Below are 15,151 nucleotides of genomic sequence, written 5' to 3'. Positions count from 1 at the left end.
TGGCATTATTGTCAAAGCGAATATGTGATACTAGTCTTGGTAGGCCATACCTCAAATTAAGCTTTTTCTTTAGGTCCAATGCATAATAGTAGTCTACATATGACGATTGAAGAAGGCTTAAAAGTCACCTTTTATTTACTATTTTATTTATTAAACACTTTTGTTCTTTGCTTTATTTTTTTGCAAAAAATCATTAATTACTAATGTTGAAATACAATAGCAAGTCCTTGCAACGAGTCCTCCCTTGACCAAGACGGTCCCAAATTATTCACATAAGCCATTTGCTTTCACGTCCTACTTGTGTTAAATGCTTTCACATATTACTAATGTGAAATAGAGTAAGATTTTATATTCTTCATTTAAAAAAAATAGTGTAAAATAGAATGAGATAAATATAATTTAATAATGGAAGCACATATTATTACATCATAAATTTTTTTTGGCCAAAAACGAACACAAATGACTGAAAATGCAGGTGGGACTCAAAGTTAAGTACCTTGAGAATTGTTCATATAAGCTTTAACCATTACATCAGTCAAATTTTATTGTCATGGTATGATTATTATTATTTATGAATATTAATTATGATTTTATAATTATTCATATTATAATAATATTTTTAATGTATGTATATAATTATTATGATAATAGTTGGTAGGTATATAATTATTATGATAATAGTTGGTAGGCAATAGAGATTCGTGGGTAATAGTTCGTAGGTAATAGAAATTCGTGAGTAATAGTTAGTAGGTAATAGAGATCCGTAGGTAAAAGTTGGTAAGTAATAAAATTTGTGGGTAATAGTTGGTAGGTAATGCTAAATTTACTTACGGATTCAGAATCTGTGAGTAATGTCCGTAGGTAATGTTGTTCGTAGATAATATCCGTAAATAATGTTGAATTTACTTACGAATTTAGATCCGTGGCTAAAAATACATAGATAATATAGATTTTTTTTTAGTGATAATGTCAGTTTTGTAGGGTATTTATCCTCCATTGCAGATTTTCATTATTCCTCTAATTTTTTGAAAACAAATTAAATAATACCAAGTTTCTTTTGAATTAGTTTACAAATTTCTTAATTTTTCATCTTCTATTTCTTTATTTAGTTAGGATTTTGAACTATTAATTATATTTGAATTTTGTTGATTTATGTTTTGTAAGATACTGAAACACATAATATCATATCAAGTCAATATCAATTTCCATATATTCGGTCTTTGTTATTTTTCTCTCCCTCACGAACTCTATCATTTCAACATATTACATTGGTTATGTGAATAATCCATGTAAAATATAACATATTATGTTGGTTAGGATCTACAACCGGTGTAATATGTACATTATAGCGGTTAGAATCTACAATCGATGTAATATGTCTCTTGTGGGTATTTTTTTTTTTTTAATTATTTACATCAAATTTTGGTATTTTACATCGATGTTTACAATCGAAGTAATATGTGATGGACATTTTATATCGATGAAATCTATATTGGTGGTATAACTGATTTAATGTCTCTTAGAACCAATATAATATGCGTTATTTGCATTAGTGCCCATTGCCATTACACCAGAGGTTAGTTTTGTTTATATGTTTTAATAACTTTTCAATTTAATATTAACCATAGTATTTGAAAAAAATTGACCACTATAATAAAATCATCAAATAAAAATCAATTTTTAAGAAAAAAATATTATAATTAGTTGTTATATTGACTAAATTATATGTTATTTTAGAGATTAAAAATTATTTATATCTAAATTAGTTTCTATTATTAATGAATAGTTTTTAAATTGATATTTAATTAGTTACTAAGGTTTTAACTACCAATTATTTATATTCTAAAGTTGGTAGCTAAAATCTTGGTAGCTAATTAGATTCCAATTTAAAAACTATTTATCAATAATAGAAACTAATTTAGATATCAATAATTTTTTAGTCTCTCACATCGACTAGAGATGAGGACATTTCATTGTATATAAGTGGGTGCAAACTTCATATCATTGAGCCGGTTTTATAGGGTTGAGTTAAAAGTCCACTTTGTAATATGGTATTAGAGCCTGATTTTTTTTTAATTTTTGTGTTCATTCGAACAAATGGATCTAATTCAGAACTTTGTTCTATATCATGATTTTCATTGAGGATTTTATCTATATGGGAACAATATTCTTCTGAAACCTCAATTTCTGACTCACAATTATTATCACTGATATTTTCAACATTATCACAAGGTGCAAGACTGACTTGTTTGGTGTATTATCACCAAACAAAATGTGATCATTAATGTCAAGACGGTTAGTTTTATTGGTAGTATCCCTTTGGTATGGAAAAACATGTTCATAAAAAACAACATCCCTAGACACAAAAATTTCTCTTTATTGAATATTCAACAAAATATATCATTTTATCCTCCTTTGACAAAGTGTTAGCATAACATAAAGAACCAAACACCTTTAATCCATTAAAATCTGCATCAGTTTTGAAAAGCATTTGGTCTAAGCACTTTCCCTCTTCTAAGGTGGAGGCTTGCCCCTCTTCTCTAAGCCCGGAAAATAATAGTTTAAAACATGCGTGGGAAGCATGTATCACAAAATATGACCAATAAATTTTAAATTTTGGGTAGATGAGATTGTATTATAAGAGCTACATCTAATAAATGACCATATTTCCTTTCACTCAAATAGTATCTAATTTAGTTAATATAACAACTAATTACTTTTATATATTTTTTTTATTTAATAAATTTCTAATAGTGAGCATTAGAATTTAAAATTAATATTTGAATTAAAATTCATATTTTAGTCAACGAATAAAGATTGAAATATAAAATTAATATTAAAATAAAATTACATAAACATGAAGTACAATCAAATACAAAACATTAGAGTCATTTCACGAATGATGTGAGTACAGTTTAACTTTATATATTATTTATTCATTTTATGTTTCATTATATCAACTATTATTGGTATATAAATCAATTAATTATTACCACGACAACATTGAAATTTATAGTTTCTTTGAAGCACAATTTATAAAAAAAAAGTATGAGAATTAAAAGATTGGAATGTGATATTTATATTCAATAGTAGATTCAACAATCTTGAAAGAATATTTACAGACACTTTATTACATGAATGTGTAAGTAAAGCTTACATGTACACAATTAAAGTAACACAGCTAATTTATTTATTTATTTTAGTCTCATTGAAGTTTATTTATTCCACTACGTAATATTGTTTGTTCATTACATCAAAAGTCAAGTCATATCTAGGGATGAAAGTTGTAGTACAAAGATATTTTATTGTAATTTATATAATGTATTACAGCTCACAATTAGTCTATTTTGTTATTTTTTAAAATATAAATATCATAATTTTGAAAAATATTAAGTGATGCACTCACACCAAAACACCAATATCAACAGTTTTAAAAATTAAAACATTTAATAATAAAAACAATGTCAAAATATAAAGTATACGGTTCTATCATTAAAACTATATATGAGAAAATCATTATTTAACTTAAAAGTTTCCGCCATTTACATATATAAATAAATAAAAACATAAATATAGTATATCATTATAAAAATTTCACTACTATACACCATTGTAGAAGGCAAATAAAAAATAAAAAAATACTAACAACGTTTAAAAAATTATTATCAAAATATAAATTTATTTAATGTTACTAATATTTTTTGAAATGTTAGTATTTTTTTAATGAAAAAGAGGAAAACGTGTAACAATAAAAATTTATTAGCAATAGATAATTTAGAAATTAATATTTATATTAATTTGGATGAATAAATAATAAAATAAAGTATTTAATTTGAAGGAAGAAATAGAAGAAGAAAAATACACGCTGTATATTTTTGGTTACGGTGGAATTCGAGTCATTTCATAAGTTTTTGCATAACTATTTTTTGTGAACTAAAGACCATAATTTCATAAGCTTTATCAAACACTTCTATAACTGCTTTAATATACTCTTTAAGAAGGACTTATTTGTTCAAGTATAAATAAATAAGAACTTTTATCTTAATATATTTTTTCTTAGTATTCATTGATTTTTTTTTTTCATCCACAAAAGCTTCATATTTCGACGTGAGAAGATTTCAAATTATTGAAGATAAAGTTAGTTTACATTATATAAGTGAATATAATTTTTACTTTATAAATCAATTTTATAAAAATAAATTAAACTTAAACTTATTTTTTAAAATTATTATATAAACGAAGACATTTCATAATTTTACTTAAACTTACTTTCTAAGATTTATCATTGGACCACTTATAAACATATAGTGTTACATACGAAATAGATAAAAAAATATAAGAAAGATATGTAAAAATTTAATATAAATAATTTTAAGAAAATAAATTAAACTTAAATTAACTTATTAATAAATTAGTTGATAGTGAAAATAATATTATATTTCAAAAAAACAACTAAAACTCAAGAAGTACTAACTTGTTCCAAACATTCTTTTTTAAAAGCAAAAGGTTCAGTGTTTCATTGTCGAAGGCATTAACACGGTGAAAATGTCAAAACTTCCACTATAATAGTATTGAGAGTACAATAAATTATTCTCAAATAAATAGTCCCAAAACAAATTCTCTTTATATGGGTTAAACACCTACACCCAATAACAGAAATAGAGAGTGTATGAAAAGAGAGAGGAAGCAAGTGTGTGTTGGTGTTTATTGTGTGTTACATTGCATGAAGAAAGCCACTATATATAGTGGTTCTAGGAGACAACAAATATAAAATCAATTAATGGTGAGTAACTTCCCTTTGATGACAATTAATTGTAATAAGAAACCTCCATTTAATTATAATTAATTGTGACAAATAACCTCCTAATTATGTTAAGAAAACAGAAATGTGAGTCATAACCCACTGGTAACTAAAAACCACACTGCTAAAATATATAATCTACAATCACGTGATTATGATTGGAAAACCACCAGATTGGAACACCAGCAGAGTAACATTTTTTTTTTGTGGTGTTATTCTTCATTGACTGCATAAAGATGAGTCGAAGTATAAATTACATGGAATTGGTGCAAACTTGAATCATACATTAACTTTTAGAGGCCAATCTTATCAAGAGAAAAACTTTAACGTAAACTAGTAGTACGATATGATTTCAAGAAATGTAAACGATTCCATGAAAGTAAAGCAAAGGGTATATGAAAAGCTGGTTATCTAACAATGATGTTGATGGGAAATTTGTATGAGGCAGGATTTAGAAGATCATAATGGGGTTTTGAAGAAGAGGGAGACATAATTGATATGTCCTTGAAAATTTGGAGATGCTTCTGTATTGTCCTTAAAACCATCTTTTCCTCGTCTAATCCTACAATGGACAACTAATTGACAAGAAAGAACACTTCTTACATCTCATTATTTCATAACATTTTTTTTTCTTCACTTTAAGCACTTCCAATAGTTATCTATTTCCAACTGTTTCATTAAAATAAGTTTCATGTCACTGTGCCAATTGCTTTAGTTACTACTTCCAAATGTATCATCAAGTGTATGTGGTTGTTAGGTCGTTAGTAAAGCAAGCAGATTATAATGGAATCTTTTTTTTATATAACATTAAATTAAAAAGTGGATTAATGTTTAATTAATTTTTTATTCGAAATATAAAAATAAAAATATTTTATAATATATAAATAAGTCTAAATCTTAATTTTTAAATTAATTTTATAAGATTGAATTTAACGTGAGAAGTAAAATTTAGAGAATTTCAAATAATAATATTTTATAAAATAAATTAGTATGTCGAAATATGTTGAATATTTCATCATCGAGTAAGATAATAATATTTTATAGAATAAATGAGTATAAAGTTAAATTAAACTTAAAATTTATTTTTTTATTTTTCATTAAAACTTAAAATATATTTTTTTAAAAACATTAATATGTTTTCAATTTCGGAAAATACATTAGTTTTCTTTTTCTAACTCATTAATTTATATATTTTTATTAGATTTGATTTGACCTACTTTTAATTTTAATTATGTCTTTGGTCCTTGTAATTAATAACCGTCTATTCTAGTGAAAAATTCTCCAACACAACCACGAATTTCATCACATGAAAAACCTAATATAAATTCTCTTCTCTGGATGACCTCTATCAAATATTATTTGTTACAAAAACTTATTTTTTTAAGATTTATCTTCGTTCTCCCTTATCTCTTAATTTAAATACCTATATTTTTTCTCAATTTAAACTAATTTGTTTCTTTCATTTCTGATTTCACGAAATTTAATTTCTCGAAGATAAAATATTTTCATCTCTTGTAATTATATAAGTCTCTTTTAACTTGCGTACTAATTTATTTCTTTTATCACTTACGTTATATATGTCTCTAAATTTTTTAATGGAAAATATTTCAAATTATAATTTCTTTTATCATAAACTACAGATATAAAGGTGAGTCACATACATTTAGGTTAGACTAGGTTGAAAAATAAAAATATAGATTAATTATAAAAAAAAAAAAAATCCGACATACCTATGAATAGACTCATCCAGAATGAATACGTGGTGAGCAGATTAATTCGTATAATCCATTAAATTTAATTAAAAATAATTTAAATTTAAATAATAATAAATACACAAAAACCTCTTATTTATAAAAGAATATCCAACTCTAACTCTTCATTTTATTCGAGTCTTCCTATTTTTTTACATCTCTTATTATTTAATTTTATTAAAATATTTATAAAAAAAATCTGAAAAATAATTATTTAATTTTAGATTAAGTGGATCAATTCATTTAACTCACGAATTCATGTTAGACAAGTCTGAACCAAATTTTTAGAATTTACCAAAAATTGACTAGATTAAGTTGTCTCATTTACTTCGTAAAAAATTGAGTGAAAATTTTATTTTATGTGCTTCTTTCCAATACTTAATTCTAATTTTCTTGTAATATAAAATAATTATTTATTTTTGCAAATTTTATTTTCATCACTTTTTTATTTTAAAATATATATATATATATATTTAAAATAAGAGTAATATGCGAATTATAAATCATTTTTTTCATCTCGTTTTTAAAAATGGAATTTCAGCTTTTATTATTTTATTCAATTATAAAATATTCAAATAATAAAATGATATTTTAATTTAATTTAATTATAATATGTCATATGTCATATTTCATTATACATGTACATGTTTTTATTTATTCAATTCTATCATTTACCATTAATATTTAAATATAATATCAGGAATCAAACATGTCAATGATCATTCATAAAAACAAAATCCACAATCCTTATAATGTGGTAACGTAACAGTCCAACAAGTTTTTTTTTTTTATCAGAACAAAAAATAAAATAAATGAAAATACTCCAATCAATTAAAAAGAAATCATAATTTATAATATAATTAAGAGGACCTTAAACTCCAACCATTATTACACTGCAACAAGTTTAAGGTCAAAACATTAATGATATATAGAAAGAAAATAGGTAATTCTTTAAACAGGTAAGTTTAGTCATATAGAGGAGACTTGAAGACTGAACATCTTTATTTTTTTATTTTTTTTATAAAAAGTTTTTATGTTAGGTATCTTTATGTAAATTTGACATCTCAGGACATTTCAAATAACAACAATCATCCAACCTCACAAAAAAAATACAAAAATATGGAAGAATAAGACAAAACGCGCATATGTTAACAAAAAACGATATATAACTATATTATACCTATTCATAAAGAATTCTAAGAAGAGATTAACATCTTTAACTTTTTCTAATTAAGTTAGTATTTTCTTTAAAAATTAAAAAAAAATAAACCCAAACTAAAAAGTAAGCAAAACGATCATGAATTCTTCCCAAACCCTTTATAATTAATTTGGTTGTATAGTATATAGGTTGATTTAAAAAGTCTGTAAAATTAATTTGGTTAGATATCATAAAAGTCATCACATAAATTCAACACAATCATTCTTGTTGGTCTCTTTAGTCCATCATTTATATGCTTTTGATCAAGTTGGCTCAAATCTACCTTCAGTTAAGTAATTAGAAGGTTCATATGAGAAGAATTTGTAGATGGTTAACTCCCACTTTCATTTATTAGATATCTCCTTTGTTTGAATTTTAGTTTAAAACGTTTGAATTTTAACATTTTTTTTAATTCAGTGTAATTCACCTGAATTTCTAATTGACTTAAAAATTATAATGTATTATTTTGTTTTGAACTTCTTACTCAATTTAATTTTGTAATGAAAAAGGTGGAATAAGAGTAGACTTGAACTTATCTAATAAATTGGGCCATTAATTGGAAACAGAAGCACATGCATAATAGATTTGAGTGAACATCATCTTAATCATATTTTTCGTCTTGTCAAAGCAATAAGCAATTATTAGAACAGGAGTGTCTCTTTCATGACGTTGGTTTCCACATATGGAAGATTAATATCCAATAAACTGTGATTATTAAGCTAAACTCTACATTTTATTCCTCATTATTCTAAGTGTGTTTAGTATTGGAGATTCTATTAAAATAATTCATTTAATATATAAGTGGGTAAAATTTAAAAGTTGAATTATGTTTAAATTATTTTTTAAAAATTTCTTTTTAATATTGAGTGAGGAAGAGCTATAAGAGTTTTTAAAGGGATATAAGATTATTGAAAAAAGGCTTAATGAGATGAATTATGAAAAGTTTTGTCTGGCTGAAAGGTTGCTTTGTAGCTCAACCTTGAATAATTACATTTTAACTTTTTCTTTGTGGTGGGAAATGATATTCAACTTTATTGGTATATTAACATGATTGCTTGTGATATTGGGAGAAAGTTTGAGGCTGTGCATAAACTAATTCGGATTCTAATAAGCATTTGCTTCTGGATAGTCTTCTCAATCAATCTAATTTCAGAACTGGTGTTGGCAGAATTTGAGTACATGAGTCTAATCAAAACAAAAAACTAACTCTTTCCAGACATCAGAGTATCTAATCTAGATTGTAACTTTATAGTACAACTTCATTCATCTAAGCTAAACCATAATAAATTTTATGTCTTCAACGTTGCTTGTTCCGTTCTACGAATAATGTCTCCATCTTCTTCTTTTTTTTTGTCGGCACTCCATCTTCTTCTTTACACTGTTCACTTTCCAGAATATGATAAAATTATAATTTTCGAGTTTTCGATGTGAAATTTCAGAGTAATATCCGTGAAATTTTAGTAATATTTTATATTAAAATATAAATATTTGTGAATATTAATTGATAAAATAATTATAAAATAATCTTTAATTTATGAAATTATATTTTTTTACATATTTTATATTTTGTGATTTTAATTTAAATAAGAATAATTTATTTTTAAATTTGTGTTAATTTCAGGATTATTGAGAATGAAGATAATTGGCAAAAGAAAAATGTATAAAGCTAAAAAACTAAAAAAAGAAAATTGGAATACATTAACACTCACCAAAGTTGCCCAAATTCGTAAAAAGTCAAGATGCCACCAGTGGATATCGCTTAAGTAGAAGGTGTTAGAAGATGTGTGACTAATTCTAGTCTTAAGGAATTGAGAGTAATGTGTTCAAACTCTTGATACCATATTACGAAATGGACTTTAAGCCTAACTCAACCCCATAAAACCGGCTCATGAGGTTGAGGTTTGCACCCACTTATATACAATGAAAGACTCTAATCTCTAGTCGATGTGGGATCTCCAACATTCGGGTTTTATATTTAGCGAATACTTTAATTGATCATTCAAGTATTCCTTATGGACTCGATATTCGTTCTTAAAGATACATTATTATTTTTTACAACGCGATATACTTGTCGTAAAAAATAATCAATTTTTTTACAATAATTTTGTAAATTTTTTAGGATAAATAATATATGCACTTCCCCTTCATAACAATTTATTATTAATGACAAAGTAACATTTTTGTTTTTCTTATTATGTAGTAATTGATCAACTGTATCCTTATATCAGTTTACAATGTAGTGAGTTACAAGCAGTGTTACGAATTGTAAAAAGTAAGACAGCTACAAACCAAAAAGATAACACAAGATAGTTGCAATGATGGAGAACTTCTTATAGTCTCTACCAATCACTCCAAACCTGGTCAGGAATGGATTATTGATTCTGGTTCAACATTGCCAATTTTTTCATCTAACTCCATGCTTTCTTCCTCTGCACCTCCAACAGAATACATAAAATAATAATTTTGCCCTTTTTCATTTTTTTATTAACATTTTTCTTTTTTTTATATAATTCGAGTTCTAGAATTTAAAATATAATGTCTGAAATTTAAAATTCGAAATATATTAGGTTAAAAATATTGTAACTTCTAAAATTCAGAAAGATATTTTCAAACCTACAAAATATATTATCTACTTTAGAATTTGAAATATACTTCCACTTTTATAATTCAAAAAAGAATTTGAAATACAATTTTGTATTATGAATAATTCAGAGAATATATGGATTATACAATTCAAAAATAGAGAAAAAATAAATTTTTCACCTTCTGCTCAAGGGTAGTTTTGGAATTGAAAAATTTATGGATGTGTAGGAAAAAACTATGAAGGTGGAGGAAGAAATTGTCTTCAACATTTCACGTGTGCATTAATTGGAATGGGTTATCAACCTATGAAATTGTTCAATGGTATTGTTTTAATGGGTAATGAAGCTTTCTACAATTTTGTAAGTGTCAATACAATTATAGTAAGTTTTTTTTCTTGCACTCTTACATTTTCTTCTTCTTCTGCACTCCTACATTTTCAAAATATCTAAATAATTGACAAATTTGAGTAATTTGGAATAGAAGATGTTCCATAAGTAAAATGTGTTTTTAAAATAAAAAATTCGAAAGAAAAAAAATAATTCTAGAATATCTTTTTGTAACATTTTTTGGCTTCTGAAATAGTAAATTCAGAATTCAATGAGAAAGAATGTTCTGAAAACATTTTGAAAAGAGTAATCCATAAATTATTTTTAAAATGGGTAAAACAGTCTTTTTAAAAAAGTGATTGAGAGGAGGAAGAAATTTGTTGAGACGGAAGAAGAAACACCTTATAGTAACTCGTTTTGGGCTGGTATGTAGGAACTAAGCCCATCTTTTGCTTGTTTAAGATGAGCCCATACTTGTGGAATGTTTCAGCCTTTGCGTGTTAAGTTACTAAGCTTTGAATGTGTGTGCCTTCATAAAAGCCTTTTTTTCAATTTTCTAAATGATGAATAACTTTTTGGAAGTAAACTTTTATATAAAATTAATAGCCTGTATTCTTTGGCAACAAGGATTCAAATCCTTCATAATGCCAAATTGCAATTTTGAAGTAGTTTTTTTGTTTTGTTTTAATCTATATAGTAATTTATCATACAATCAAAATTATTATTTATCAGGTAATTAATAGCAATCAGAAAAGAAGTGTAGTGAGAACCACTTTAAATATATTTATAATTTGGTTAGGAAAAGACTTTTAAAATGGTGATATAAAAAAATGATTAAAATCGTTTTAGATGCACTTTTAATTTGATTACCTAAAATTAATAACTATTATTTCAGGTGCATTTTTTATTTGATTATATAAAATTAATTAAAACAACTTCAAATACATTTCTAATTTAATTGCATAAAATTGATTAAAAACACTTATATGCATTTCTAATTTGATTGTATAAAATAATAATAATAATAATTTTGAACACACTTCTAATTTATTTGTTATATAAATTATTGAATTAAAATAAATATATTAATCTCTCATTTACAAATAATTGCGATTCTTCAAATTAATACACATTTACGTTCGTGAACGAAACAAATTATTTTGATTCCTCTTGAAGTTGATTGTGTCATTCCTAGTTCCCAAAGTTGTTTGAACCAAAAGTTGCCACTTAAAGAATTATACATGTTTGAAATTAAGTGAATTCTAAATCTAACTAAAAATAAATAAGATAACAATACTAATGAATTTATTGTGTTAATGTTTTAGATTAAAAATGGTGTTTTAATCTCTTATATAATTGTTAATTATTAATGTTATAATTGAAGAGGTCCTGCTAGAACTATTTTTTATTTGGTAAATTTAAATTTAACAAAGTTTTCTTGGAGAAAATGGTCAAATTATTCATAATTAGAATGTTGGATGTTGTAAAATAATAAGGAGTTATTGTCATCATGAACACCCAAACTTGATATTTATATTGTAAACCTTCGAAATAATCGCATTTAAAGGAGGAAGGAATAAACCCATAACTCAGAAGTCAAAACCCACCAAAGTTATGGGTTGAGACAGAAATTGGTTAGGTGCAGGAAGAAACACTCATTTTGTTATGGATTGATAATTTTCGGATTGGCGCATCAAGTAATCTCCTAGATTGATGCTTCCGGTAATACATGAATGATAGTGTTAATCCAAAATAAAAAAATGCAAAACATTCATAATTGAAAAAACCATTCCGGATCCGCCAGTCTGTAATTCAAAATATACATTTCGGATTCAGAAATCCATAATTGAAAAAAATCATTTCGGATCCACCAATCCGTAATATAAATTAGGCTTCCGGATTCAGCAATCTGGAAATCAACAATTTATGCAAACTTTGCTTCCAGAACACCCCTTCATCCAGAATGCAACATGATTCACTTCCGGATTGATGAATCCGTAGCACACTCCCAGATCCCGAAATTGTGGGGGTCAGTTTCGGAATATACAAAATTGCTGGGGTGCAGGAAGAAAATGTAGGGGTGCAGGAAGAAACTGCCAATACTTGGAATTAATAAATTATCAATCCATAACAAAATGGGTGTTTTTTCCTGCACCTAACCAATTTCTGTCTGCACTCCATATTTTTCCGAAAAGACTATTTTATCCTTTTTAAAAATGATTTTTAGATTATTTTTTTCAAATATTTCCACTTCTAAAATATAATTTATGAAATCTAAAAAAATATTCTGAAATATTTTTTTATCTTTTAGATTTATTATTTCAAACATATTCTTTTCTTATAAAGCATTTCCTATTTTGAAATTGTCCAAAACTAAAACTGTTAAAAATAATTGAAGTATTTCGAATAATATAAGGATTTGAAAGAAACACTCTAACAAAATTAGTTCGCCCATAAAAAATGTGAACATTAAAATTTGAAATTAAAAAATACATTCCCAAAAAAAATCTGGAACAAACTTTTGTGTTCCATAATTGAAATTATGGGATAAAATTAGAAAATCAAAATTTTATTTCAGAAAAGCAATTCCATAATTAGAAAAATATATTTTAAAAAAATAAATAAATAAGTTATTTTTTTTGAAAAAGGAATTATAGAACATCTAGGAAATTCATAAAGATGTTCCAAAAATCAAATTCAAAAATTTATTGCGAAATACTAAATTCAAAATATATTTTGATTCACATCCTCATACTTATTTAAAAATTTTAAAAAAATTATCATTTCACATAAATTTGGGTGTGTTAAGAAAAATTGGATAGAGAAAACAACTGTCTTTAAGTATGTTGATATGCCTAAAAAGTTAAGGCTATAAATTTATTTAAGATACATTATTATAAAATACACTTATAAATAATTAATATAAATATTACATCCCATTTAATATAATATATCATATCAAAAGTTATACTTATTTTCATAAAATTTAGCTTATTTATTTTGTTCTAGCCGGATACCTCCAGTACATACTTTATAGTGTATTTAAAATAATTTTTATTGACCTATCACATATTTAGAATTAAATTCACTTTTATTTTAAATTTTAATATAAAGTACACTTTCAAATAATTTAATCGGTTACTTTTAAAAAAATCTATTACAAGTAACATATTAAACTTAAATATTATTTTTTTATGGTACATCAAAACTAGTTAAACAAATTCTTATTAACTAATTTTCACATCAATCTCCAACTTTAATTAACTAATGCCAGTTAATAGATGTTTTTTTGCCTATTTGAAACAACATTTCTTCAATCAACCATATAAAACTATTTCTTTCACAATTTGTATAGTTAAAAAATGAATGTAGAGAAAAATAAGAAAATAAATAAGTTTCTTTAAAAGTTTAAATTAAGTTGAGGTTATGGTTGTGTTCATCAATTACTTACTGGCTCTTATCTATACAATAAAGTCATTATATTAATAAGAAACTAATGAAGTGAAAGCATGGAGTCAGATTCTTATGTCCTGTGCCCTTTTTTTCTGCTCAAACGTTTTTTTCGCTATTATTCGTGTTCAACTTCAATAACTATTCATTAAATTTACTTCAAAATAATAATTTAAGCTTTTGTGAGTTAACCTTATATCAAACCCATGACTAATTTAGGCTAAAAGGTTAAAAAAAAGTAATTTGCACTACAAAATTTAATGTCTTAATCATATATTTCATCTAATGAATTAGATATGAGTAGTTGTGAGTTATATAGTAAGTTAGATTTTTTTTTATATAAAGCTGTTAACAAAAATAATTGATGTCTCACCTTGTTCTGTTGGCTCCCCGATGGAAGAAATAGAATTGTGATTGAAGGAGAAGCTGCAATATTTTTTAAAAAGCCTTGTGTTTAAGATAAGATAAAAAATATATCACTTATTCCATTGAGATTTCCTATACTATATACTAGAAAGATTAAGTTTATGTAAATAATGCTTAAACTGGAACAAAAATTGCTTAACCTACTACTTTCTCTATTTTGGTCAATGAAAATTCAACAAAAAGTTTAATTCCACAAAAGGAATTAGGCAAGGGAACCTACTTGCTCCATTTTTGTTTATAGTAATAATTGAGGGGTTGGTAGGAATTATTAGACAAGCAACAAGCCATAAATATTTAAAAGGGTTGAGAATGGGAAAAAATAAATTGAAATAATCATGTTATGCTAAAGACACCATTTTTATGTGCCAAGATAAAATGCAAAAACATGGTAACATTGAAAGCAATTTTGAGATGCTTTGAGCTAATCTCTGGACTTAGAGTGAATTTATACAAAAGTAAGTTGAGTGGGATTAGAGTTAGTGACACCCAAATTGATTAAATCGATGCTTAACTCATTATCCCTATTTTACATATCATTCTTCAAGCTCCCAAAGTTAGTTTTAAATGAAATCCAGAAAATTTAAAGGAAATTTTTATGGAGTTGGAGTCAGAGGGG

The sequence above is a fragment of the Phaseolus vulgaris genome, chromosome 7, assembly GCF_000499845.2.
Source record: "Phaseolus vulgaris cultivar G19833 chromosome 7, P. vulgaris v2.0, whole genome shotgun sequence".
NCBI classification, from domain to species: Eukaryota; Viridiplantae; Streptophyta; class Magnoliopsida; order Fabales; family Fabaceae; genus Phaseolus; species Phaseolus vulgaris.
This window is presented reverse-complemented; position numbering follows the sequence as displayed.